This window comes from Camelus bactrianus, chromosome 7 (genome assembly GCF_048773025.1).
Source record: "Camelus bactrianus isolate YW-2024 breed Bactrian camel chromosome 7, ASM4877302v1, whole genome shotgun sequence".
In the NCBI taxonomy this organism is placed as follows: domain Eukaryota; kingdom Metazoa; phylum Chordata; class Mammalia; order Artiodactyla; family Camelidae; genus Camelus; species Camelus bactrianus.
The window spans coordinates 91,302,943-91,329,588 of NC_133545.1; the positions used below are offsets into that span (position 1 = coordinate 91,302,943).

At 43.2% G+C, this 26,646-nt stretch overlaps 1 long non-coding RNA gene across 1 annotated transcript in view; it reads left to right on the plus strand.

Annotated features, from left to right (window-relative positions):
- The window catches only part of LOC141578225 (uncharacterized), a 30,823-nt gene that overhangs the window by 2,917 nt on the left and 1,260 nt on the right, over positions 1–26,646 (plus strand). The window contains exons 2-4 of the long non-coding RNA XR_012508376.1: positions 2,704–3,275; positions 25,114–25,299; positions 26,047–26,254. This is a non-coding gene — a long non-coding RNA (uncharacterized LOC141578225). The remainder of the gene's footprint in view (positions 1–2,703; positions 3,276–25,113; positions 25,300–26,046; positions 26,255–26,646) is intronic.

The window sequence follows — 26,646 nt, forward strand, 5'->3', positions numbered from 1 at the left end:
TTTATGTGGTTTGTACACGTGGTAATATAGGTCTGTATTTGGGAGAACTCCAGGCCTCGTGTAGTCCCTGGTACAGAGTTCCCACTGAGTTGATGCTTGAACTGGGAAAAAAACATAGTAAATGTTGGAATTTCCAATATGGTTGAGACTTCCAGGTTTCTATAACCTGCTTAGCCCACCTTAATATTGGCTGCACCCTTACTTGGTAATTTGGTGGAATTCCATTGTATGGTGGTGTAGAGACAGGGCCTTTTATGCTTATTCTCTTTCCTTTTTCTAACACTCATTCTCCTGGGTCTCCCAGATCCTCCCCCAGCAGTGCCCAGGGCTGGCTTGGTGCTGCGCTGAGGATATATTTATTAATAAGGACCTTTCCTCATCTCTTCTGAGCCTCCATTTTTTTCTCTGCACAATGAGGTCTTAGACTAGATATGTGCTTTTCAGTTTCTTTTAAAGCCATGTTTCCTTTGAGAAACAGAAAATGCAAATCACTCCTCCAATCCCAACCCTTTAGATTTTGATACAGCCTCCAAGGAGTGACAAAGCACTTTGTGGAAAATTGATGTGATTGTGATTCCAGGTGGCACAGAAAAGACTCTTCAGAGATTTATTGCAGGGAGAGGGCAGGAAAGGTGCAGTATGTCACACTTTCTAGTGTGAGCACTGGAGCAGTGGCTTGGATTTAAATACGGTGTCTGACGTGGCCTCTCTCTAATCATGTACAATGTGATAAACTTCTCTACCTCAGTTTTTCTTGATGTGTCAAGTTGGCGTGATAATATTTTAGGGCTTTTGTGAAACATTATACACATAATCCATTGGTGTTTCGGTAGAAATAAGACCTGCTAGGGATTCAGGGATTTGTTTAAAAAAAAAAAATCTTGTCCATAGCAATCTGTCGGTGTGTATTTTGAATTTCCTGGAGGGTGAGGGTTGAGTCTAAAGTCCATCGTGGGACAGGTGGCCCATAGTTTTCTGTGCACCTGATTGCCCCCTCCTCCCCAGTCCTCTTCCTCAGTCCAGGATTAAGTTCCCTAGTAGATTTACACAGAGGTCTTGTGGAAATGGCTTTTCATTTTATTGTTTCACCAAGAAGGGCTGCCATCATGATCTCTGTGGTCAGGTTTTGAAGGGCTGCCATCATGATGTCTAGTCAGGTGAAGGCTATGCAATTGGGAGTTTCTATTTAATAAAAAGAAAAAAATTACTAATAGAAAATTAGAACAAGGGTGATGACAGGAGCTCTTGGAAGTGGGCACCATTAGTTTTGTTAGCTTCAGGTGCAGTGGCCTCTTGCCACGAGGACCCATCCTCTTGCTCTGAAGTTGGAGGGAACAATGGGTTGTGTGGGAATGTTAACTGAGTGTATCTCATGTGCTGGGCATTGTCCTATTTGTGCTTTGTGTTCCTTATTTGAGACAGTGAGCTCATTTAACCTCAATAGCCTCTTTAAAAAATTAGACTTTTTATTTTGAGATATAATGTAGATTCCCATGTAGTTGTAAGAGATAATATGGAGAGGGCCTATGGACCCTTTGTATAGTTTTCCTTAATGGTTCCAACTTGCAAGTTTGGGGTACAATTCATTACAGACTCACTAACAATTTGAGGTTTGTTTTATTGCCCTAATTTTATTCACGATTAAACTGGGGCTTAGAGAATCACACAGGCCTGACCAGGTCACCCACATGGTTAGTGTCGAGACGGGTGGAACGTGGGCTTGGGATTTCCAGGCAGTACCATTATGATGGTCTGTGGCAGGGAGCAGCATTCATTTTGCTGGTTTATTCATTCATTCAACAAACATTATTGAGTAACCTCTGTGGGTCAGATGTTTTCATAGGGTTATCTGATTCTTCAGCAGTCCTGAGAATCAGGTATTGTTTATATTTTTTAATCTGAGAAAATTAGCTCTAAGAAGTTATAACCCCCCCAAATGAAATATAGCTCATAAAGGAGCGATACTAAATTTGTACAGTCACCCCTTTTTATGCAGGTGGTACCCTAGGCATTTTACATTTGCAAACTTCTGTAATCCAGATATATTAATGTAAGACAAAGATTTTTTTTTTAATTGAAGTATAGTCAAGTTTACAATGTTGTGTCAATTGCAAGGTTTTTTTTTTGAATTTTGAATTAAAAAATATTTTTTCAGGAGGGTAATTAGGTTTATTTATTTGTTTCATTTTTTAAAATGAGGTACTGGTGTTTGAACCCAGGACCTCGTACATGCTAAGCACGTGCTCTACCACTGAACTGTACCCTCCTCCCCAAGGCAAGTTTTCTTATCCATTATTCTGAAGCTTAGGAGTTCAAATAAATTGGATAGAAAACCAGATCTTTTGATCCCACTGTAGTCCTTTTCTTTATATTCTGCTGAAGGAGGTTGGGGAAAGCACTTCCTTTGTTCACTTCCTTATTCAGCATTTTTCAGCAGTGACTTTGCATCAGGGCCTTGGTAGGTGCTTGGAAACAGAAAACAAGAAATGACCCTTCTCTGCAGGGCAGAAAGCCTAGACCAAAAGCTGGGTAATGTGATCCGAGCTACGGTAGCCATTTGAAGACTCTGAGGACAAACTGTACCCCCGGATTTACTTGAGCTTCCCTTGCCTTCTGCTTGGTACACACCAGGTCACCACAACCCAGATGGGCCTGCAGCCCACAGTACAGTATGTACCTCGATCTCCTCTCCCCTCTCGTCAGGGCCTGCAACATGAGCATCCCTGACTACGAGCAGTGTGCTGAGGACCACCAGACTTTCCCCGTGGTGGTCGAACAGGTGGGGATCATCTCAGAGGAGAATTTCTTTTGCATCTATAAGTGAATCACCTTGGTGAGTCAGATCAGTCCGTGCGGCTCCCAGTGGGCAAACTGTATCCACTACAGGCACCACTATGCGCCCAAGAATGGGTGGAGCGACTTCCAGACCCACCGCAAGGTCTTGGGCCTTGTCATCATTACTGACTGCCTCTCGGCCAAGGCTTCGAAAAGCTCCACGTGCAGAGGAGCTGTATGGCACCACGCTCTATGACTCTCAGCTCTTTGACTTTCTGCTGCATGGGGAGGTGGCCGAGCAGCCGCGCACCAAAGTGGCCTTCAATTTACGAGGACTGCAGGGTGGTGGAGAAGAGGATCAAGGACTTCACTGAGTCACTCTTCATCTTGCCCAAGTCCAAGAGGCTGGACTGTGCATCCGACAATTCTGGGGACAAGATCCTCCTTCTCTGCATCCCATTTGAGAAGGAGGACATCATGGGACTGGACACAGAAAGCAGGTAAGTTTACCTGGAGGCCAGTCCACCCTGGCTGTGTGCCGGGTTTCTTCCCTACATCCAGAAAGGGATCAGCAAGGAAGAGGACTCTCTTGTAGCCAAGGGTGGAGGGAGGTCCAGCCCGCCGGTTTACAGACATTTAAAAGTGAATCCGCCTTTGTTTCAGAGAGATCCTTTTAGGGTTATTGTGGACACTTACTCCAGGTTTTCAGCCAGGACCCTGGTGGGACCCCTGGAGTTGCTGTCCAATAGAGTAGCCACAGCCACTGATGCTAGGAGAGCTGGGGAGGAGGCTGCTCTGAGGTGAGATTTGCTGTAGGTCAAATGAACATCAGACGCTGAGACTTGTCTAGTAAAAAGAATGTAAACTATCTTATCACTTCCTATATTGATTACATGTCAAAATGATAGTATTTTACATACAGTAGGTTAAGATTTGTTCTTAAAATCATTTTCTAGTATTTGTTTTTTGTTTCTTGGTTTGTTTCTTTGTTTACCGTTTTAAATGTGGCAACTGGGAAACTTTCTTTACATGGCTCTCATTTCATTTATGTTGGGCAGCCTGTCTTAAGATAGTCTCATCCCTTTGCTTGTAGATGAGATGCTGAATCCCGAGAGGCAGAACGAGGCGCTGGTTGAGCTGGGGCTGGAGCCGGTGTCTCCTGCCTCCCAGGCCCAGCACCTGTTCGGCTCAGGCCCTCTATTTCTGCCCGACAGCCAGCATGCCATGTTAGGACATCAGAATCACCGCCAGGGACCTCCGAATGAACTCCTTATGCAGGGAAATGCGTATCACGGAGTATGGGAAAGAGCAGGGAAATGTTCATCCTCACTTTGTCCCTGTGATTAAGTCAACGGCCCCACTTTGTCTCGGAATTACAGACGAGCTCTTCTGGGCTGCCTACCCCCCCCACCATCTGCTCTGTTTCCCCGTGTATCTATAGTGCTGTCCTTCGTGCAGAAGAGGGTGACATGCCTTTGCCGAGAGGTGGTCCCCCTTTGCTGGGGAGAGTGAGGGAAGCTGTGTGCCCACGGCCTACGGCCTCAGGCCTTGAGTCTTGAGAGTACTCATGGCGGTCTGACAGGTGACGGTCAGAGGACCTGGCACGGCTGCCGGGCCCACTGTGGAGGCGGTGCTCTGTGATTCTTGAAATTAACTAAGATCAGATTCTACTTTCTGTTTGTTGGTAAGTTGGAGGAGAAGATGCCAGAGAATTGATAAAAAGAATGTCCAGACCAGCCCTGTGAGTGATAGGCACAGGGGACCCGAGTCCCCCACGTGTGTGAGGTGCCTAGCGGGCTCTGGATGAATTTTCTGTTCCTCCCGGACATAACTCTATGGCTTAAGGAATGGGCAAGGCATGTCATGGCCTGTACTTGTCCTCACAGGGCCTTTGATCTTCATGCCCGCACTCCCCTTCTGCTCCTTGGAGACGAGGTGTCAGGTTTAGGAGCCTGGGCGCTGCTGAGGGCATAGCTGCCAGCACCGTGCTACACCGAGGCTGGCTCCGTTCACCTCACATGTCACCTCCTGCTGAGCCCCCAGGCGTCAGTCAAGGTAGGTGCATAGGTGCAACATACGCAGAGACCACGTTCTCCCCCTGGACAGATTGGTTGGTGAGCAGTGGAAGCCTAGAGCCCTGCCCCAGCCCCAGGCCAGTGCCTCCTCTTTTGTCATAGGAGGCACTGGTGACATTTTTGCTCAGCAACTGCTTGGCTCTGACTCTGCAGACCCACCAGAGAATGCCAACTTGTTTTTGCCTTTTGAAGTCTGCCCTTGGGATTTGGCGGAGTAGCTGGATGTGTGCTTAGCCCATAGTGGTTGACACTGTCACCATTGTTTACCCAGAACCTCGTGTACCAGGCATGGCTCTCGGCATCAAAATACAGCAGCGCATTAAACCTCCCTCCTGGTGGGTCTGTCTGTTTTGGTACCATAAGGGCTCAGCCAGCATCTTAACGTCAGTGAGATAACGTGGCCAGTGAGCTCGGGTCAAGCACATTCTCCTCCAGTCACTTTTACTGAATTTTTGCTTTTACTATTCCACAGTCATTAATTTTTTCAACAATGCTTTGGTACAGGAACAGCCTAATTCTCTCCTGCTACTCTTGGTGGAAGTGAGTAAAACTGTCCAGCCTGAAATGCGACCACATTTTGTAGCTCAAAATCTGCCTAGACGCATATAGGTGGAGTTTTGGTTAGGGGCGCTGATCATGTTGGGGTCCCCCGGCAGCGCCACTCCCCTCAGGCCCCTGCCTTCCCCGGAGCAGGAGGTGAGTGTGGGTCTCACCGTCCCAGCATCCCTGGCCTCACACACTCACATAAATTCTTGTATATGCTGTCAAAATCATTTTTGTTCTTGTGTGTTTCTAATTTTCTCTTGTTCCTCTTTTCCTTTTTCTTTATTCTTTTTCTCTTGTACTGCCAAGTGAGCATGTTGTTGCGTCTGAAAATGTGGGCTGTGCACACCCTGCATTGGAAATATCCAGATTGCCCTCCGTACTGTCTCCATCGCTTTAAAGAGCAAAAACTTAACAGTTGCCTTGATGCATGTATTATCCTAGTCATTTTTTATTTTCTAATTTTTTGGAATATTTGCTTTGTTAGCACATCACCCACTGGTGTTTGATACCTGTTAAAATCCTTGCTTTGAGGAACCTGTTTGGTCCTCCTTATATTTGGTGACAAATGCGCCCTTATTAAATTTGTTTGATTGTTTTGAAGAAGTGAGATGCGAATTGATTTAGGCGGCTGCTGAGGGATTCTTTTCATGGAGTATTTAAACTTGTAAAGTCAAATTCTGCAGCATCTTGCTCGGTTCCTGCTTTTACACAAACGTGCTCTTCACGCGGTTCCTGGCTGTCACTGTGTGACGTGCGTGATGGCACTTCCTGGCCAGCGGTCACTGGTGAGAAAGTGACAGGCTCGTGGGTGTGCAGCTGCAGGGGACGCTGTTGGAGGAAGCAGTCACCGTTTAGTTATTTAATTTTTTTTTTTTTTTGCATTCAACATCCCTGTGCCATTTACTTTACTTTGCCTTCATAAAGTGGCTTAGGGGGGTCTAAAATCCATGCCACTCTTGTGTTCCCTTTACGAGGCTGGTTTTTCTGAGTATCAGGAAAACATGGCCTTCTCCTAAGTAGCTGGCTCACCTGGATCTGGTTGACACAGGGACCGCTAAAGGGGACCGTAGCTTCCTCTCTTCTCCAGCCAGTGGGCATTCAGAGCCGGGTCTGAGCTTTGCCTCAGCAGCTGTGCAGGCCTCCCTGCCCCGGCCTTTACTTTTAACCCATGTTGGCATAAATAGCTGACTCCGTGTCTGTTGCAGCTGACGTCCACCACTGACGGCCGTGTCGTTACTTTGCGGTAGGGAGTCTGCAACACCCCAGCCAACCTTGAAGGAAGATGTTTTGGCCGACCTAGGACCTTGGATTCTCACCCCCATCATGGTTCATCTCACTCGGTGGAAGGGTTTGGCCACCACCATCATGCTGAACATGAGGCCTTGTTTCTCCTTTCATGCTCTGGTCCAAATGTGGGCACTTCATTTATCACTGAATTTGTATCGCTTGAGACAGGCCATAATATCTGAATGAGTCCATCACATTCTGGGTGGGGAACAGAACAGAAGTAAGTGTCACAATTAGATGGAGTCTAGGCTGTCCGTGTTGGCTAATGCTGGCTGGGATCTGTGATGGCCGGGCTGTGCCCTGGACACAGGCCTTTCCCGTGGCTCCCGAGAGCCCAGGGGTTGGAGTGAGAACAGCCTTGCCTGGGTTCCTCCATCCTCATCTGCTCACTGGCAAGTGTGGCTGCTAATTAGGAGCTCCCCCAGACCTCGGGCCCTTCAAAGCTCAGACCACGGGAGAACCTTGAGTCCCTTCTCCTGGGCCTCCTTTGTGAGAATCCAGTGCCTTCTGAGGTGACCAGCGGCAGGAGATGCCTCCCCCTCCAGGGAGCACCCTACGGAGGACTGTTAGTCAGTGTACCATGCTGTGAACTTGGGGGGTTACGGCCATGGTCCCTGTAGAACCACATTTGAGATGGGCTTAGTGACGGAAATAATAGGACTGATTCCAGGGCAGGGATTAGGGGAGGGAACATTGGAAATTGAATGTGACCTCAAACACATAGTTGGGTGCTGGGGCTGTTACTAAAATGGGGAGTCTGGGAGGTACCTGTCAGGAATCGAATTCCAGATTAAATGGTGAACATGAGGCATTTTTAAGATGCCATTTGTCATCCAAGTTAGGACTTCAAAGAGGCACTCGTGTCTATGAGATTGTGGCTCAGGTGAAGGAGCAGGACTATAGATACACGTTGGGAATCGTCATTCTTAGCTGGTGTTCATAGCCTTGCATGTGAATTACATCATCTCGAGAGCTGCAGACTGAGGCTGAGGCGGGGCAGGGCCCTGCCTGGGTTGGAGGAAAGCCCAGACCATGCAGCTTTGGTGTGTCAGTCAGCGGCATTTGCGATTTTCAGCCTAATGCCATTTATCTTTAAGGGGCTGGGGTGTGTGCAGGGCCAGCCAGGAAGAAATCTGAAGGGAGGGTCGTGGCCACGTGTGTGTCTTGGGAAGATGCAGAGTCTGCAGGGTCCTGGAGGGTAGAGTTCTTAGAAGCTGGAGTTGGAGTGAGGAGTGGGCAGAAGGTAGTCACACTCACCTGTGAGGGAGGGTGGAGTCCTTGGGAGTCCACACCCTACCGGACTCGCTTTCCCATGAACAGAAGGCAATCATACAGAGTATCTGAAGTGAGAAAGGATGGGTGCTGGGAGGGGAGCCAACCTGGAGAATGGTGCTTGGAAAGGTCTGGAATAGTCTCCCTGGAAAATAGAGTTAAAAATACCCAGAATCTTAAGAACGTTGATAGTGACTGGGGAGGAAGCAGTTTTTCTGGCCTCCTAAGGGTAAGTCATGTATCCGGGGATACACAGAAAAATCGGGCATTCTGTTCCGTGGTTTTGATCCTTACCGGGGGAACAGTGCAAGTTTAAAGGGGGAGAAGGGCAGCGGAGGGAAACTAGCCAGGCCCCGTGTCAGGTACCAGTCGGCCACCCTACTTGCGTGTTGAATTCACATCCATGCTTCCCAGGTGGGCGGTGGCAGCCCCCTTTTGCAGATCGGGAAGCATTCTCAGAGGGTTAAGGAATTGGTCCGTTTAGTGGCTAGTAAATGCTGCAGCAGAATTCAAGCAAGGCCTTGTCAGACTTCAAGGGCATGTTTTCTCTACTAATTCCGGTACCTCCCTGTTGAACCTGGAATGGTGAATTGGGTCAGTTTTGGAGCCTTTCAGAAAAAGTACGATTTAAGTGCCTCAGGACTGTTTCACAAAGCTCAGCGTTCTTTGATTTTTCTGAAGCACCGCAGTGCTTTTCGCCCCACAGTTGTTAGGTTTTCTCCATTCTCGATGACGTGGTTGCAAATCACGTACAGGTGCAAAACCAGACTTAGCAGCTTCTGAAGGGAAACTCTCCAGTTCTCCCTTGATCGGCTTTCTTCCACGGGATGTAACTATGCTGCAGCGTAGGCCTGAGTTTTACTTATGGAGTGAGGGTTTAATATCCAAAGTTAGCATAAAATGGTCAGATGAAGAAAATCGACTTTGACAATTTATTTTTGGGTTTCATTAGACAAGATATACTATCAATTAATGACCCATATAGCAAATGAAATTGACTACAGAACATTGCATTTCTTACTTTCTATTTAGAGCTCTCTTACAGAATAAGGTTGCCTGCTTTGGAAAATCATCTCCACCACCACGGCACCTATCAGTGTGTTGGTGTGATTGCATTTATGCAGTGAATGTAATCTGGTCTTCCTCAGCCCCAAACACTTCAGTGAAGAATCACGGGCTGTAGCCATCTCTTGGTCACGCAAATACTTCTAAAATTATATGATGCCAGAAAAGAAGGAAGAGAGAGAGAGAGATTGCCTTTATCAAAGTTCCTTTCAATTCTAACTGCAAACTGTTGTTGAGCAGCTCTGGTTTCCTTTGGATATGAATATATACATTTCTTTGCATGTAATCTTGGTTTTGGACTAGAACACCAAGTTCTTGCTGTCCACAAGCCACAAAAACAGTAGCCAAATTGCACACGTGTGAAATTGTTTATACTTTTTCCTGAGAAAGTATCCTTGAATTTGGGACTTGGGCTGTGATTTTTGCTTTTTGCTTCCCGCACCCCTCTTGTAATCTCTCACTCCTTCCCACGTGGCCCCCAAGAGTTCGTGGTCTCAAAGGAGCGGGCAAACACCCAGTTGGTCACCATGTACTGCTGCTATACATGAAGCCCAACCAAGACCTAAAGGACATTATCAGAGAGGACTTCCTGGAAGAAATGGACTCTACATTCATTTGTGAGGACAGAGTGTCAGCCAGGAGAAGTAGTCAAGAATGTGGCTCAGGTGGCAGGTGCAGCCCGGGCAGATGCCTGGAGGCTTTTGGCGTGGGGAAACAGGGAGAGTGCCCTGTGTGGTCCAGGGTGGAAGGTGCCCCTGCTGGTGAGGACACTGGAGAGAGTCCGGGATGGAGGGCTTTGGAAGAGCTTGGGTTTTACTAGAACTGACACAGTAGTCAGTGAAGGGTGTCATCAGAAAGTGACCCTCAGGAAAGGTAATTCTTGTTTTTCTTCTGATATTCTACAGACACAAGGGTCGGGACGGGTGAGAGTAGGTATGTCTGTCCCTTTGAGACCCACCCCGTCATTCATTTATTCATAACACGTGCACTTCTGTGTGTCTAGGGGAGAGAGGGTGGAGCCACATTAGTAAGCAAAATGTATTTGCTTCTTGTGAGCTTAGCATTGTCAGAAGTTGACTTAGCCTAGAATGTTCTAGGAATAGAGGAACAAATTGTGGTAGTTGGAAGGAGGGAAGGCTTCCTTGGGAAACAGTCAAAATGAGCCTGGAGACAAGTGGGAAGTAGGAGCAAGTCAGGGGGCCCCTGAGGTCACTGGGGACCTGTGTACTGAGGTGAGGCTGGGCAAGCAGTGTCTGGGGTGGGGCTAGAATTCCACCAGGGAGCCTCTGAAGGGTTTGAAGTGGGGGTGATGTAATCAAATTTGTGATTTGGGAAGACTGCTGTGGCTCTGTGTGTGTGTGTGTGTGTAGCAGGGAATAGGGGAAGGGTGCCACCAACAGGGGGGGTCATTAGAAGAACATTCACAGGCTGGGAGAGAGGCATCGGGACTGCTTGGGGACGGCAGGGGCAGTGTGGATGCCGGATTTCCTTATGGGGAGGGCTTGTTAGCAGGGCGACCCTAGAGGCGACTTTTGGCTGGAAGAAAACAGATGGAGGCTGCCAGGTGGACTTTCGTCTTCTCTCCTTCCCTGCCTTGTGTGATGATCTTAGCTCAGCCAGCTTTTGGAAAAGAAGAGCTAAGTTCCAGGGTAGCCCAGGACTTTGTTGAGCTCGTTCGAGTGAGATCTGATAGGATTTAGGTTTGTGTTCAGATCTGCATGTTCACTTAGCTAGAAACGTCCCGTCATTTCGATTTCTATAGGGGTTTTTATTCTTGATAAAGATTGCTTTCTTGGTGAGAGGAAATTTAATACAGCTGTTGGCTTTCTCAAAAAAAATCATATCTTTTAAGAACTTTAATATTCAAAACAATAGGAATATATTAAAATTTTAAAGTAAGCCTTTGGTGCAGTTTCTTTGCTTTCTGAGCTAATGTGGAGTTAGAGCCTTTGCATTACTTAAGAGCACATACTTGTCAGTATTTAAAGAGCTGTTAGTGAGCGCCCCAGGCCCCACCTCTCAAAACATCATTAAAGTTTGCTCTGAAATAGTGAGGCCATAAAGGTCTTATTTGCAGAAACCAAACAGTTGGTTTATAATATGCAGCATAGCTCCCTTTATAAAATAATAATAGGTTCAAAATTAAGAAAGTGGAGGATAATTGATTTTTTTAAAGCTGAAACATAAACTTTCTTGTGCTAATGTTGCAACTGGAAATTTTGAAAAGAAAAATCCTACTGTAATATCATCTACGTGGAATACATATATGACTTTCACTTTTGAAAAGTAACTGCGCAGTGGTTTTTGAAGTCAGGAGAATTCCAGCTCAGATACTGGCAGTGATGGTTGCTGGTTTTTAATGGAAGGGCCTAAATTTGCCTTCTTAGCATTTTTTTTTTTTTTTTGGAGTGAAAAGTTTGAGTAGTGCTTTGCCAGCATGATTTTGGGGCAATTTGAGGGCAGATGTCGTGTACCAGCAATGAGATATTTCCATGCATTTTATTTTCCGGACATCACCAGGGCCCATGTGGGGTTTGTGCCTGCAGGCTGGAATGCTGCTGGACTCCCTGATCCATCACCGTTATGTCCTGGAGCTGCTCCGGACAGTGAATGATTTTCTGTGGCTTCTAGGTAATGTGGTCTGAGGCAGATGATCAGATGTGCAGTTAAAGTACTATTACTTGAAATAAGAGTAACCTAGAAACATGGCTCTAACAATACAGGGTGAGGGAGAATTGGCTGAGCTGCTTGCAGTGGGGAGTCTTCTCAGGTGACTCCCTCACCGTGATTCTTGCCAGTATCCGCCCCAGCCCTGCACGGTAGTCCTGCCGAAGCAAGCATGTTCTTTGCTCAGAAACGCACTGAATTTCCTTGTGCCTCTGTTTGTTGGCTTGTTTTTTGAAAGCACGTCTTGCCCTTTGCTTAAATGCCATCCATGGTAGTCACTTCTTACACTCATTCTACTGGACTTCGTCCATAAATAGCTGCTGAATGGAAGAACAGAATGTAGTATCTCCATGTAGTGGAACATTATTCACATGTAAGAGTGAATAAAAAAGAAAAAACAAATAAAGAGGAAAATGAAAAAGGCCACCTGTTCTGGGAACTCCTCCCTGACTGTTCAACCCGCACTTTTCCCTTTGAAACCCAATCACTTATGCTCCACCGTACTCTTTTTGATAGTACTTACTACCTTCTAATAAACTTTAACGTTTTCAAAAAAAAAAAAAAAGAGAGAGAGAGAGATGCTGATACCACTTCAAAATGGACAAGCCTTGAAAACAGCATTTTAAGTGAAAGGAAGCAGACACAAACGGCCACATATTGTTGATTTCAGTGATCTGAAATGCCCAGAAAAGGCACATGCAGAGGCAGAGAGCAGGTGATGGTTGAAAGGGGCTGGGTGGAGGGGGATTAGGGAGTGACTGTTAGTGACAGGAGGTTTCTTCTGGGGTGATGAAGTGTTCAGGAAATAGATGGTGGTGAGGGCTGCACAACTGTGAGTGTGCAGAAGACTGCTGAGCTCTGTCTCTGGGAGTGCCTGTTGTTGGGGCGGCTTTATTTTGTTCTCATCGTGCAATGAGAAGACTCATCTGCTGCTGTGGCCGTTCTACTCCCGTGAGTGGTGAGGGTCAGAGACTTTGTAGAGTCATGTTTCTTTTTTTTTTTGCCCCTTGCTGAGTGTAGGCAAAAAAGGTTTAAGCCTGAGAAAGTGCTCCATCTGCAGAAATGTCTTTTAGTTTTGCATGGTGTAAAAATCTTGAGAGCTTTTTAATCGTTGAGGACAGCCTGTGGGGGGAAACAGCCCGTGAATCCTGGGTGAGTCCCGGAAGAGCTGCGCGTCCCTCCCTGACACGGGTGGGGATTTCACCCCCGTTCAGGCAGTGAAGGGCCCAGACCCGAGAGCGGAGTTGACAGTCGTGAATATTTACATGAATCCGCTGCTTCATCTTGGATATTAATTTCAAGCTGAGTCAGTTTGTGGCGGCAGCCTCATCCTACATCAGGAATTTATAGTATCTGCTCTTTGAGGTGAAGACCTGACAGACTTGACTATTTAACAGTCTCCCTTGAATTGATATCTCAGATTACTTTGTCAAAAGGAAAACAGCAGAAATACAGACGTCCTTTAATGCCAATGTGACCTGGAAAGGTTTAGTCTCTGTGCCTCAGTGGCCTTATCTGCGGGTGGGGATGATGATAACAGTGCTTCCCTCAGAGGGGCTGGTGAGGGGAGAGTTAGAAGCACACATGGAGGACTTACACGAGATGCTCATGAATGACCGAATTTAGTGCTCTCAGCCTGGTCAGGCCTCAGGAGCAGAGATGTCAGAACAGAGCAGTCCTAGCGGGAGCTCGATCCGTGTTGGCAGGTGTTACGATCAGTATCACCTCTGTGGGTTATCAGGTAGTTTTAAGACTTGGTAATATGAATTCATGAATAATGTTAGAATACTAGACATCTCAGATCCTGTTTACATAGTTCTCAAGATTTCCTCTGAGAAATGGATGTTTTCTCCCCATCTTAAATCTGAGATGAGTCTCTAAAAAATTCTGTATTCCTCCATCTTTTTGCTTTAATTCTCCATTTCTTAAAAAAGAAAGTTTTTAAATGGAGTTACTGGGGACTGAAGTGAGGGCCTCATGCATGCTAAGCACATACTCTCCCAAATGAGGTATAATCTCCCAAATGATTTTTTTTTTAATTTACTTTCTTAGTATTCAGAAGTTAGAGGCCTCTAATTCTTTTTCTGGAGACTTGTCCATGAACCTGTAAATCTATAATTAATGGACAAAACTTGGTTTATTAAAAACATCAATAGAACTTTCTGCAATCCATCCAAAAGGAAATGCTGATTGAATTAAAATGTTTCTCCTTTAAGGTGATTTCTCCTTTTTGGTCTAGCTTAATTTATTAACAGCCATCCTCATCATCATAATGACCAAACTCGCTCTGAGTGGACACCTACCTAACACTAAAATGCTTTCCTCATGTTTTACTTCATAGCAGGTGTTTGAGGGTAGGTATCAGTGTCTCCTTTTTTGCAGCTGAGGGATTGAGAGATGGAGCAGCTTGTCCTAAATCACACCCAGCTGGCGGTGGCTAGCTCGGTGCTAGAACCCAGGCTGCACAGGATGCATTCTTAATTGCTCCTCTAATCAGCCTCCCGTTGAGTGGTTACCCGAACTGCTGTGACTCCATAAATGGCCGATTTTTGTGATCTCAGCCTTATGAGGCCTTCAAAGGAGAGACACCAGTGAGAATGTGAGACAGAGTGTCATAAATTAAAATTGTACATTTTCACAAATGTTTAATTCTCAGGTAATTACTTAAAAAGTTAATTTTTTTAATTTAGTGGTCTGTTAGCACAAAAAACAAAACATTAAAAACAATTATAATGCCAAAGAGAAGTGGGCTTTGAAAGTCCAACCACTGTTAATGATGTTACTTGTTTTTCTCTAGTGGCCCTTATTGACAGAAATACTTACAAAGACTGAATTGGTTTTATGTAGTCTTAATATGGAAGAAAAGATTGTCAGTGAATATTATAAGTAAAATCTTTACTCTTTTCTTTCTTGATGGTGAATATGTAAGTTGTTTTCATGGCTTAAGTACATTTCCTTATTTGTGAAATTTGAGTAATATCGTTTAACTTGTCTGACTGTGAGAGTTAGACGCCTTGTATACAAAGAACCCAAGAGGTGCTTAATAAAAATGTGCTGTCAGAATGACAGATATTTTAGAAGGATCAACTCTGAATACTAAAGAGTGTCGCTTATTTCTGATGCATAATCAATATTTATAATATTCATATATATGATATATTTGAATATGGTTTAAAGTAACAAGGATTCATTTTTTTTTTTTTTAGTGTAGTATGAAGTTTTAATGAAATCTGTATCATACTAGTGAGACAGGGACTAGTTAAATTGCCTTAATCAGACGACCTTGAATATTATTTACACAGAATATGTATTGTTACAACTCAGAATTCATGTTGCCGTGTAACCATCCACACAGACATTTAAATTCTTGGGATTCTGACCAGATTCATTAAGTTTAGTAAAATCCACATTGATCATTTTCAGGGAATAAGCTTCTCTCTTTTGTGATTAAGCAAAATTTTGATTTTTTTTTCCTGCACTCTTAACAGGTTTAAAATATCAAAACATTGATTTAACAAGTCACTTTTTTAATAGAATAAAGCTCATGCTGTTTTATTATGTAAATAAATGTTTTTGTATTTCATCAATCTTGTATGATATCCTGGCTCTTTGAGAATTATTTTGCAAGATACTTAGATAACCTAATGTTGGAAAAATACAAACGTGACTTTTATGAATATAGGCCTAGTACAGATCTGTTGGTTTATGCTACAGTGCAAGACATGAGGCCTGGGAGAGCTTTGCTGCCGATTGCAGGACAGAACCCATGTCTCAGTTTCCCCTCCTGTAAAATGAAGTGGCTGGACTGGATTCTTTCCTCTTCTAAGATGAGTTTCCATGAACCTATGTCTTTTGTTTATATTCAGGAGTATTAGCAATATCAGATTAAATACTAAATACCCTTCCCTTCCCCCGAAGCAAAGTGCAGTATGTGCTACATAAGCTTTTAGTTATCTGATTCTCTTTTCTGATCCTACAGGCAATTTTTGTGTTGCATCTTTCCCGGCAACCTGGAAGGTCATTTTAGCCATAGGTGGCGCTGTTGCACCTTCTAACAGTCTTAATATTCCTTTTGCAAAAGAAGGCTTAACAAATGTTATTTTGTTTTGATTCCGTTGCTTAGTGCTTCAGAATAGCACAATGTCCATTATGTCTGTCTACCTGGAAAAATTATTCTGCTTATGTCTTAGACTTATTCTGTCATCTCGCTGTGAACATTTCAGACTTGCTGTGCAAACAATGGCAAAATCGGTCTTTTCTTCCAGTGTTAGCAACCAGTGAGCCGGAATTTTATAAAGCAGCTAAGAGCGGCCTCTGGAGCACCTTAAAGCTGAAAAGTGTACTGAGTTCCCTGAGTATTGACCCAGCAGCTGTGTATCATTTGTTGGGAGGTGATTTTGTACATATAAGAAGGGGTGTAGTTTTTTGTCTTGGGTTTGCGTGCACGTGCTGCCACTGAGCCACGTGAGCCTGAGTCAGTTTGCTCTGAGTTTTTCCCTCGTCTGTGAGATGGGGACGCTCGTATCTGCTTTGCAGAATTGTGAGAATTAGAAATTATGTAAAGTGTTTACCACAGTGGGTATGTCAAGAGGGCTCATAAACTTTAGCTGCTTTTTTGTGTGAAGCCATCATTTGAGAGTCTTTGGCAATTACTAAGAAACAGGAAAATAAGAAAAGCTGGTTTTATGCTGAGAGATATTTGAGGAGGTTCCTTAGTTCCTATACCCATAATTAAGCATCAGCAGAGTCAGAACTGTTACACAGTCGCCCTGAACCAACGTTAAGCCACAGAATTCTTTGTTACTTCATATATTTTGGGGCTTAAATGGATCCAATACTTATACACATGTTGTCTCCAGCAGCCAACTGAGAGATGACACATAAGAGTAGGCAGGCGATAAATGTCTTATTTGTTACTGATGAAGCCACGTTCTCCATGAACTTCAGGGCTGTGGGAAAATGCGTGTCATGATACTGTGTCCCAGAATTAGAGACTCACCCTGTCCCATGTAGCTCTGTGACACAGCGAACCTTCCCTTGAGAGGACCTGCCCATTCATGCACAAGGCTGTCCTGCCATGGAGCCGAGCATCCCAAGTGCTTCCCAATGGTGATCAACACTGGAGGGAAAGGAAGGGTTTCAAATGCCCTGCTTGTCTTCCCGGACTCACACCTCACTCTGTTAGTGTGACGAGGGCTATCTGTTGGCCAGGGGCCAGGGGTGTGAATGGAGAAGCACTCTCCATGGCCCAGAGGAGTGGTTAGGAGGCATTCCCTCCCTCGGTTTAAACAGGTGGTGGGATGGAAGAGAAGGGTCCTCCCCAAGAGTTTATAAAAGGAGAAATAAGGATTTTCTTTGGGACTTAGACTAGCCAGGAAACACATAAGATGATTAGAAGGGAGACTTGTAAATCACTTTGATATTAAGTTGACATTTGTTGAACACCCAAAATGTGCTACATTCTTTTCTGAGAGTTTTACAGAAATGAATCCTTCAATCTTCTCAACAAGCGAGTAAGGAAGGTTTGATTGTTATCCCAGTTTTACAATGTGGAAATTGAGGCACACAGAGGGTAAGTTGGCCAAAATCACAGAAATAGTAAGTGGCAGAGCTGGTATTTAAACCCTGGATTTCTGGTTTGAGGCTCCCAGAGATGGGCTTTGGGTGTTTAGAGTTATCTGCATCCCTGAATCTTTGTACCTCTGTGCATATGTTAGCCCAGAAAGGACAGGGAAAGGAGAGTTACACAGATGCTCATAGTCATGTCTTGGCCACTGTCCACAGAGAGTGCATCGTGATTGGCGTTATTTGTTTTCCAGGCAGTAGATCAGTTCTTATAACAGAAATTTAGTCCATTGAGTTAATCTAGAAACCCTTCCTGCTCTGTTTCTGTCCATGCTTGCCATGTGACTGCCTCCCCGTGATTAGGCCATTGAGAAAATGTACTCATGGTTGAACTCTGATATTTCAGTCTGGTTCATAGTTTCACGTCTTCTGTTACATTAATAAGTTAAGTTTCTGGTTTTCTTTCATCAGTGTGTCATGAGTTTGGTTAATGTGAAACAAGTCCATGGGAGCCCAGGGGTGATGACGGTATAATTTCTGAGCACGTTGTGGCACTTCTACCCTTGCAGACCTGGCGGGAGTATGTCCGCCTTCCTCACTGATTTCCCCCAACAGCAGGGTCCTCTCCCACCCCCGCATGTGAGGCTGGGAGCTCTCTGAGTAGGCCAGTCAGAGGCCAAGTCCACCAATCAGAAAATGATGAAGTACCTGGAAGTGGTTTTAATAGAAGAAAAGGGTTTCCAGGTAGTCCAATGGGCTGTTCGAGTCCGTTTGGTGAAAAGCTGTCCAGTGTCTGTGGTTGAGGTGCTTCTTTGCTGTTGAAAAGCCTGGATTAGATGAAGGGATTTTAAAAAGCAGAAAGGAGTGATTTCAGGTGGTACGTCCACACCGGTGAGAAGTGATGGATGACCACCTGTGTGAGGCATAGACAGGGTCTTACAAACTTCTTAAAATAACTTTAAAAGCTCTTCCATATGAGTGCATTTCATATGGGGTCCAGTTCATCACTGGTCACCCTGAGAGGGCAAATAATTGATGATGGCAGAAAGGACACGGAGGCATCAAAAAGGTCTCAGTCATTTTCCCTTTTTAAAGGATGTGGCAAAGTGTAATATATTTGAGCTGGTTTTTCACTGAACAATTTTTAGTGTTTTCTGCGACTCCCCAATGCCCCAAGGTTCCATGCAGCTGGGTGTCCCCTCAGAGCAGGTCTGTCAGAGCTTGCCCTGGGTAGACGCGGTGTCACGGGGAGCAGGACGGTCAGGGTCCGCAGCTCCTCCGAGCTCCGTCTCCTCATCCGCAGTGCCGGGATTCTCATCCATGTCTACTTAGTAGTGTTGCTGAGAATCACACGTGATGGTTATCAGGTGTGATTTGTGATTGTCTCTGTGATTGGCATATAGTCAATATTTGAAAGAAACACTTTTTTTTTACTATAATTGTAGCACATAGATTGCAGTGCTTTTTAGTCTGCTTTTTTTTTTTATATAACTTTATTCTTATTTTTAAATATGCACTTATTTTTATTTATTTTTTTGGAGGTACTGGGGACTGAATCCAGGACATTGTTCATGCTAAGCAGGTGCTCTACAACTGAGTAATACACACCCTCCTTGTCTGCACTTGAAAATAAATATTTCAATACACAAAATAGCTCTTAAACACCATCATGGGACCTAGTCACTGTATAGAGAGTTGAACACGTATGCTTTTTCAATAAGAATAAATGTTGTTGAGACATACATTTCTGAATCTGTTAATGTGCTTAAAAACGATCATAGGTAGTGATAAACACGAATCTTTGATCCAGTACTTCTTAGGGTCTGTTTTGCCATCAAGTGAAATTACATTCTACAGAGAAAGCTAATTGGATCTCTTTGATATTTGGATGGTTTAGCAGATGATCAAGGCTTTCAAAAGCTGACAGATTTGTATTTTAAACTAACTACAAAGTTATCTTCTAGAAGTTGGAATTCCTAAACTTGTGAAGTGCCCAGTAATCCAGGGGGTATGTGTCTGTGTCTGTGTGAACGTTTGTGTGTGTGACTTCAGGAATCTAGAAATAAGTTTCATATGGACTTCTGATACCTTTCTCCTACAGTTCAAGGTATAGGCATATATTTACACAAATAAATTGATATTCTTTTGTCATTTGGCATATTGGTGGGAATAAGAGTTTCTCATACTTGTTTCAGAAGGGTTGGGGAGCATGAGCTCAGAAAACGGGAGGAGAAAGAGGCAGGGAGACACTTCACACTTTGTGCAGGATATGAGAAACAGTAGCTTTTTTTTCTCTTTTCTTCTAAAGCAAACTGGCACTGAATTGTAACCTACTATTACCCAGAATTGCTTTTCTGATCAGATACAAGTGCCTCAGATTTTTCAAGGCAACATGAATGATGAAATGTGTTTTAGCAGTTATCATTAAAAGTAGTTTTATTTTTCAAGTAGAAGGCTATAGCCTGTTCTTCCAGCGGTACATGAAGTCCTCATTGATCTATGTACATGATCTATGTGCTTAGTTTCTTTGTTTTTTTTTTTTTTTTAAGTGCTTGTTTCATTGTGGTGTGAATGAATGTTTAAAATTTCTGGATTTTGATCTTTAGAACATGCTGATTTATCAGAGCTGTTAAAAACCTGATTGTTCTTTGGTCCTTGTTTGTTGGGGCACCCTATTGATTTCTGTTGTCTGTTAAAGCGGGAAATGCTTCCTCTAGCCTGCAGATCATTAAGTGAATGGTTTGCAGTGTGCCTTTAAAATTATTTGAATGCATTGAGCATGTTTGTCCAGTGAATTCTGAATTAACTCATTCTATTGACTTTGCTTTGGTTCTGTGGCTTTTGCTCCTCTCCACAAGAATTTGAATTCTCTGTTGCATTTTGTATACGTGTTCTTAACAGGGGAAGGAATTTTGCATTTTTTACAGAGGTGGCTTTTCCTATCCCCTCTGAATGCCTTCTATAATTGATACAATAGTAATCTGTTATTGCAGTGCATAATTCTTTCATAAACTATTTTTTGGCATAATCAGAAACAATGACAAAGTATGATAATAAAAAATATGAAAACCTTCCTTCCTTTGAAGAATAGAAATCAGGTGGTCAGGCTCACGCATGCTTTGTGCCTGACACACTTACTCTCATGTCATTGTGTATCATGATTCGGAGATGGAGTTGCTCCAGGTTTATAGATTTTTGTTTTAACATTTGTGTTGAATTCTTTCTCCAGGCTGATGTTTCCTGTTGCTTTTGTGGAAAGAGTAGAAGGGAAACAAATCCTTTGTTTTGTTTTCAGGAGGCCTGAGTTGATGAGAAAAGGGTTGAGGGTGGGCTGAGGAAAAGAGTGACACTCCCTCTCCTCCCGGCTGAAATTGATAAACAAAGAAATCAATTAAGTGTATCGGTTTTTGACCAATAGAAGTTAGAGAGCCCAAAATGGCTAGATATGCCCAATGGAAATTACTGAATTCACCTGCAGAATTATGTGCTTTACCAAGTAGAAGCAACTTAGAGCAATCAGAAAAATCAGTAATATGATGAGATATAAAAGGAATATTATATCTTTTATTTCTGAAACTTTTCTACGGTAAGTTGTGTAGAGCTAAAATTAAGTTTCAAGCACCAGGAGTTAAGAGTGTGGGTAGTTCTTTAGGATCGTTATTCACGGATGTGCCTAGACCCTGCTAGAGTGGCTGAAGATGGCAGGAAAAGACCCAGAGGCAGGATTTGTCATCCTAGGGTGTCCTCCATAATGGTTCCATGTGGGACCCCATGATTGGTTTAACAAATTGTAACACACTCCAGCCTCCTGTGAACTTTAAGAAGAAAAATATATGCTTAAAAACTGCTTTGCAAGCAAGTGCCTGTACATCCTCACTCCAGTCTCCTTGCCTTAAAAACAGAGACAATGCTTTGCTTGCATAGTTGAGCTTTTAGATAGCACTCTGCTGGTTGCAAAGCAAGGACCGAGGCCCTCAGCTATAAACGCTGAGCTTGTGTGCTGTTAGATAGTCTATGATCCACAGAACAAGGACCTGGCTGGTCTGGTGGTCTGCTTTGTAATTCACATGTCTAAAAATGTATCTTGCTCCCCTCACCCCATGACTTCCCTAAAGATACACTAATCCTTTGTACTCATTGTGTATTCTACAATCTCTGCTTCATACTGTCTTTCCCGAAGTTCCTATTACTATCACACAATTGTTAATGAATTTTTCCTTTGATTATACACAATAAATAAGGGTGCAATTGAGAGGCTCGTGGAGTTGGCTCCCTACTCCCTCTCGATTTATTGACTTTTTCCACAGAGACTTGAATAATCATTCCATGTCGGTAAGAATTCTGCCAGCCAACCCACAGTTCCAGGTGAGAAGGATGCAGGTTTATCTCTCCTACCCGATGGAGAGAGAGGAGAGAATTGAGATATGCTCCCCCATGGTCCCTTCCTGTCCCACGGCCACTGCAGTTCACCTGCAGCCTTCTGGCCTCTGCTCAGAGGGCCTCTGTCCCAGGACTGACTGCAGCTTTTTCTTCCCTTGTCAACATTTCCTGTGCCTTTCAGAAGTTGGTCTCTTCTCTGCAATTCAACCCTGGTAGATGTGATGGTGGTCAGCGTGCTGGTGGGCAGTCCTTTGGGGACTCCCAGGAGACATGCTGATTCTCCTGAGTCTCTCAATCGGGGTTACAGAACAGTCGAGCACCGAAGGAAGCCCATTCACGTGAGGTCAACAGAGCATTTTATCACTTTCATTTTATTTTTAAATTTTCAGTGGAGAAATTATTTGTAGCAAACTGTTCCAGATATTCGGCCGCCTGCTTTCCTCACCACCATTTCCTTGTTGGCTCTGGTGCTTGTTTTAAGAACCAGGTTTCTTCTCTGGTCATTTGTAGCAGCTGGGCTTGCCGAATCCTTGATCTGCATTTGAAGCAGAATGCTTCTTCCTGATGTGAAACAGATTTTCTTATTTCTGAATATTTCGTGTACACTCAGCAACTGTTTCAAGTGAAATGCTCTTGTCCAATTTCGGTTAACTCACATTTGCTTATCTCCTACTTTCATGCTGAGGGCAGTTTCTTCTTCCTCTAATAAAAGTTAGCAATTTGCATTTACTAGGGAAGGTACTGGCCCGAGGTGCTTTTTTTCTTACCAGTTTTAATACAATTCAACCATTTAAATATACAGTCGTTTTTACTCTATGCCCAGAATTGTGCATCCCATTTAATCTTAGAATATTTTCATTCCCCCAACAGGAAGCCCCGTATGCATAAGCAGTCATTCCCATCTTCCCCATCCTCCCCCAGCCCCAAGGAGCCACTCTTCTCTCTCTGTGGATTTGCCTGTGCTGGACATTTCATTTAAATCGAGTCACTTCATGTAAGTTTAACCGTCTATTGTGACTGACTTATTTCACACTGAGTAACGTTATCAAAGTTTGTCCACGTTGTGGCCTGGGTCAGTACTCTATGCTTTGCTATTGCTGAATAATATTAGACTGTATGGCTGGGCCCCACTGTTTACCCATTCATCAGGTGATAGGCAATTGGGTTGTTTCTGCTTTTTGGCTGTGATGAGTAATGTCGCCATGAATATTCCTGTAGGAGTTTTTATGTGGATATTTGTTTTCAGTTCTCTTACGTCTGTGCCCAGACAGCAGAGTTGCTGGGTCATTCAGAAACCAAATGTTCAACTCTCTGAGGACCTGCCAGGCTGTTTTCCAAAGTGGCCACGCTGTGTTACGTCCTCACCAGAAAGGGCTGTGCGCTCCGCTTCCTCTGTGTCATTATTAGTGCTTGTTACACTTTTTTTTTTATTATAAGCTATTTTTGTGAGTGTGAAGCGGTTTCTCCTAGTGATTTTGACTTGATTTCCCTTACAGCTAAAGATATTGAACATCGTTTCTTTGTGCTTATTGGCCATTTGTATATTTTCCTTGAAAAATACCATTTCAGATCCTTTATTCACCTTTTAATTGAGTTGCCTTTTTATTGTTGAGTTGTAGGAGGTACTTTTTTTTTTATAGATACAAATTCCTTATCAGATAAATGATCTGAAAAAAATTTCTCCTGTGTGTTGTTTTTTCACTTTCTGGATGGTGCCCTTTGAAGCAAAGTTTTAAATTTTGATGAACTCCAATTTATCTCTGTTTTCTTTGTTCCTTGTGCTTTTGGGGTATTATTTAAAATCTGAGGTATTTTATTTAAAATTTTATATATAAAATAACTTAATTCGTAGGACCGTTCTAGGAGATGGGTGCGGTTGTTGTCCCCAGTGTATGGATAGAAGACTGAGATGCAGAAAATTTCTCTGAAATATCAGTTTCACAGCTACCCAGTGCTGTGGGAGTTCAGGCACTCATGTTCGTCCCAAACATCTGTGATCCTCACCACTATGCTCCACTACTGCCTGGAATCGTTAATGAAAACGTCTTTCCTTTTTTGATTCCTTGTTAGTTTGTTTTCTCATTGGGGACCTCATCTCCTCATTTTCCTTTCGGATATCAGTGTAGATTTATTTTAGGTTTCATGTAGTCAGAAGTATTTCTATCAGTTAACTTCTTTATTACTCACTCTCCAGTGATGATTGTTGCTAGTTGACCTAATCAAGTCATGCTTAAGTCTTTCCTTCTCATGACACTAAAAACAGCCATGACATACAGAATGCTAAAAGCAGAAAGTACTTGATTGATTTTATTTTGCTACCCAATCAAACCAATCAAATAAAAACCCGCTGTTGACACAGATTATAAGCCCTCCAGGATAGGGTCACTGTCTTCCTTGTGTTTCATTTATTTGGTCACAGTGTCTGGATAGTGCCTTGCTGTTCAGCAGTTTTGTTAGGAAACGGTGCTCGTGAATCATTGTAAGGACAGAATTTTGACAACAGACTGTGTTGTTCATTTCACAAGGGAAAAGATAATATAGAAATACTGCTCAGATCTATTTTAATATTAAGCTTGGAATTTTGAGAACAATTCAAGAAACCATACAAAGATTTTTCACTAATTTTAGATCTATCTTAAACACATTATGATTGCATAGCAGAGTAACTTATCAAGTAGATTTGACAAGAGGAGTGTATTATTGATTTTTTGTTTTATTTGAAATATTCTATCTGTGATAAAGTAATCAGTGCCTATAAATGAACAAATATGTTTGTATTTCTATGCAACATGGGAGCAGACTTCATATGTTTCTATATAATATATATGACTGTGTGTTTTAATCTGTCTGTCAGTGTTTTTATAGTTTTTCAGCAATGTTGTAACATTAGAATTCTAAGAAATTCACTCCCGATACTACTGCAGTTTGTACTGTGTATCCTGTCTTATGTATGGGATTCCACTGTCCCCTAAGTGAGGAATTTCCTCTCCTATTGAGTTAGAAGCAGATTTAAAGGAACTGTGATTTCTAGGCGTTTGCTCTCCATGTGTTTGCACTTGGGTGTCAATCACAATTTTCCCTTTCTTGAGTTTTCATTGTTCAATTAGAATTTTTGAAAATAACTATTAATATGTTTCACTAGTCTCCCTAGTAACTTAATGTTTTTGTGCTTTTCAGTTTTCAAATTATGAAAATTGTAAATGCACACTTGTTTTTAAGTAGTCCTTTTTCACTAGATATTTGTTTACCTCTTTATAGTTAAAATAATTTTTTCCCAATGAATGAATCACTGTGCATATTTTACAAGATACCTTTCTTTTTATTTTTCTTATTCTAACAGGTATATTCATTGTAGAGAATTTTGAAAATAAGGATAAACCCAGTAATATCTTAAAAATGGCCTCTAATCTCACCTGGAGATACAGTTGTAAGTTTTGAAATTGAGAATTACAAGTCCTCTCATTTTTTTCTTTTTTTCAAGTACGTTTTGGTTACTGAGTCCCTCGAATTCCCATATGAATAGTAGCAGCAGCTAGTCAGTTACTGCAGAGGAGCCCGCTGGGATTGTGATCGAGACCACGTTGAGTATACAGATCGCTCTGGGGAGCACTGCCATCCCAAGAGCGCTGTCATCTGATCCAGGAATGTGCGTGGTGTGTCTGTCCAGGTATTTAGGTCTTCTTTAATTTTTTTCAACAATGCGTAGAGTTTACATAGTATTATTTTACCTTATTTTTTTGCCTTTATACTGAGTACAATAGTGCAAGGTACCAGGATCAGAATTGTATTATAGCCCCGCCACTTGCTGCCACCATGTACGCTGCACTCTTGCTTTGCCCTGTGTAAAATCTTGCACAAAATAGGACCTAAGTAACTCTCTCTTGAATGAATGATTATATGATAGCTGGATGATGCTGGAGAGTCCTTGTGATGATGTCTTTTTCCCAGACTTTCCCCTCTTCTTAACTATGCCTTTTCTCTTCCTTTCCTCCAGCCTCGGTTTCAGCCTGCCTGTGGCATTGATTTTCCCTGAGTGTGGACTCTTCCTTTAACTAGTTCACGATAATGTTTCATGCGGGCTATGAAAACTTGCTAGATGTCAAGAAATAGCAAATTCACTGCATGCTAGTATTTTTAGTCTGTGGTATTATATTATCCATTGAAATTAAATCAGGCTGACACCCTGAGCTCTTTTCTCCTTCCTACGGGTGATACTTCTCTGGTTGCTGTCTGTGCCCTTCCCCCAGACATGGTTTTGGAGTTGAGTAAGTCACCATCAGTGGAGCTCTCTCTTTAAACATGAAGAGAACATTTGCTCCTTCTCCCTGGTTGGGGACTGGATGAGATGAGGTAACAGATAAAGAATGGAGCCCCATCTCATTCTGACCCCCGCTCTTTCCGTTCCTTTCTCCAGGGGAAAAGAGTACAATTCAAAAATATAAAGATTGTGAGCTAATGAGATAGACAAGACAACCGAACATTTGTTAAATATCCTTTCATGCCGGAAACAAATGTATTATACACACAAAAGGCACACAAATCACGGTAGTACTGCGGTTACAAACGTGGGTCCGAGTTCGAGTCCTGCTCTGGAGTGACCAGTCCTGTGAGATGGAGAACTGGTAGGTCGGCTTAGCCTCTCCCGGACTTGTTTTCTGTCCTGCAGAGATGGGGCTCGCTAGGCGTCCCTCTCCCGTAGAGGTGCTGTGGGGTGTAAATGGCGCGCGTGGGCAGCCCGAGCACAGCTGCTCATTCCTCGTAAGGGCAGGATAGCATCGCTTTTGCGATGACAGCTTTATGACCGTCCCGTGTAGACTCTTAGTGCTCCGAAGGGATGCCTTGTGGTTTGGAGATGGGATTCTCACTTCTGTAAATACCCAAGGATTGTGTTATTGGGCCGTGCTGATTTGAATCTATTCTTTAGAAAGTACATATTGTAGATATATTTTTCAAGCATGCATGCTTTTTTCTTTTATTATTTATAGTTCTACCCTCTCATCTCTTGGTGTGACTT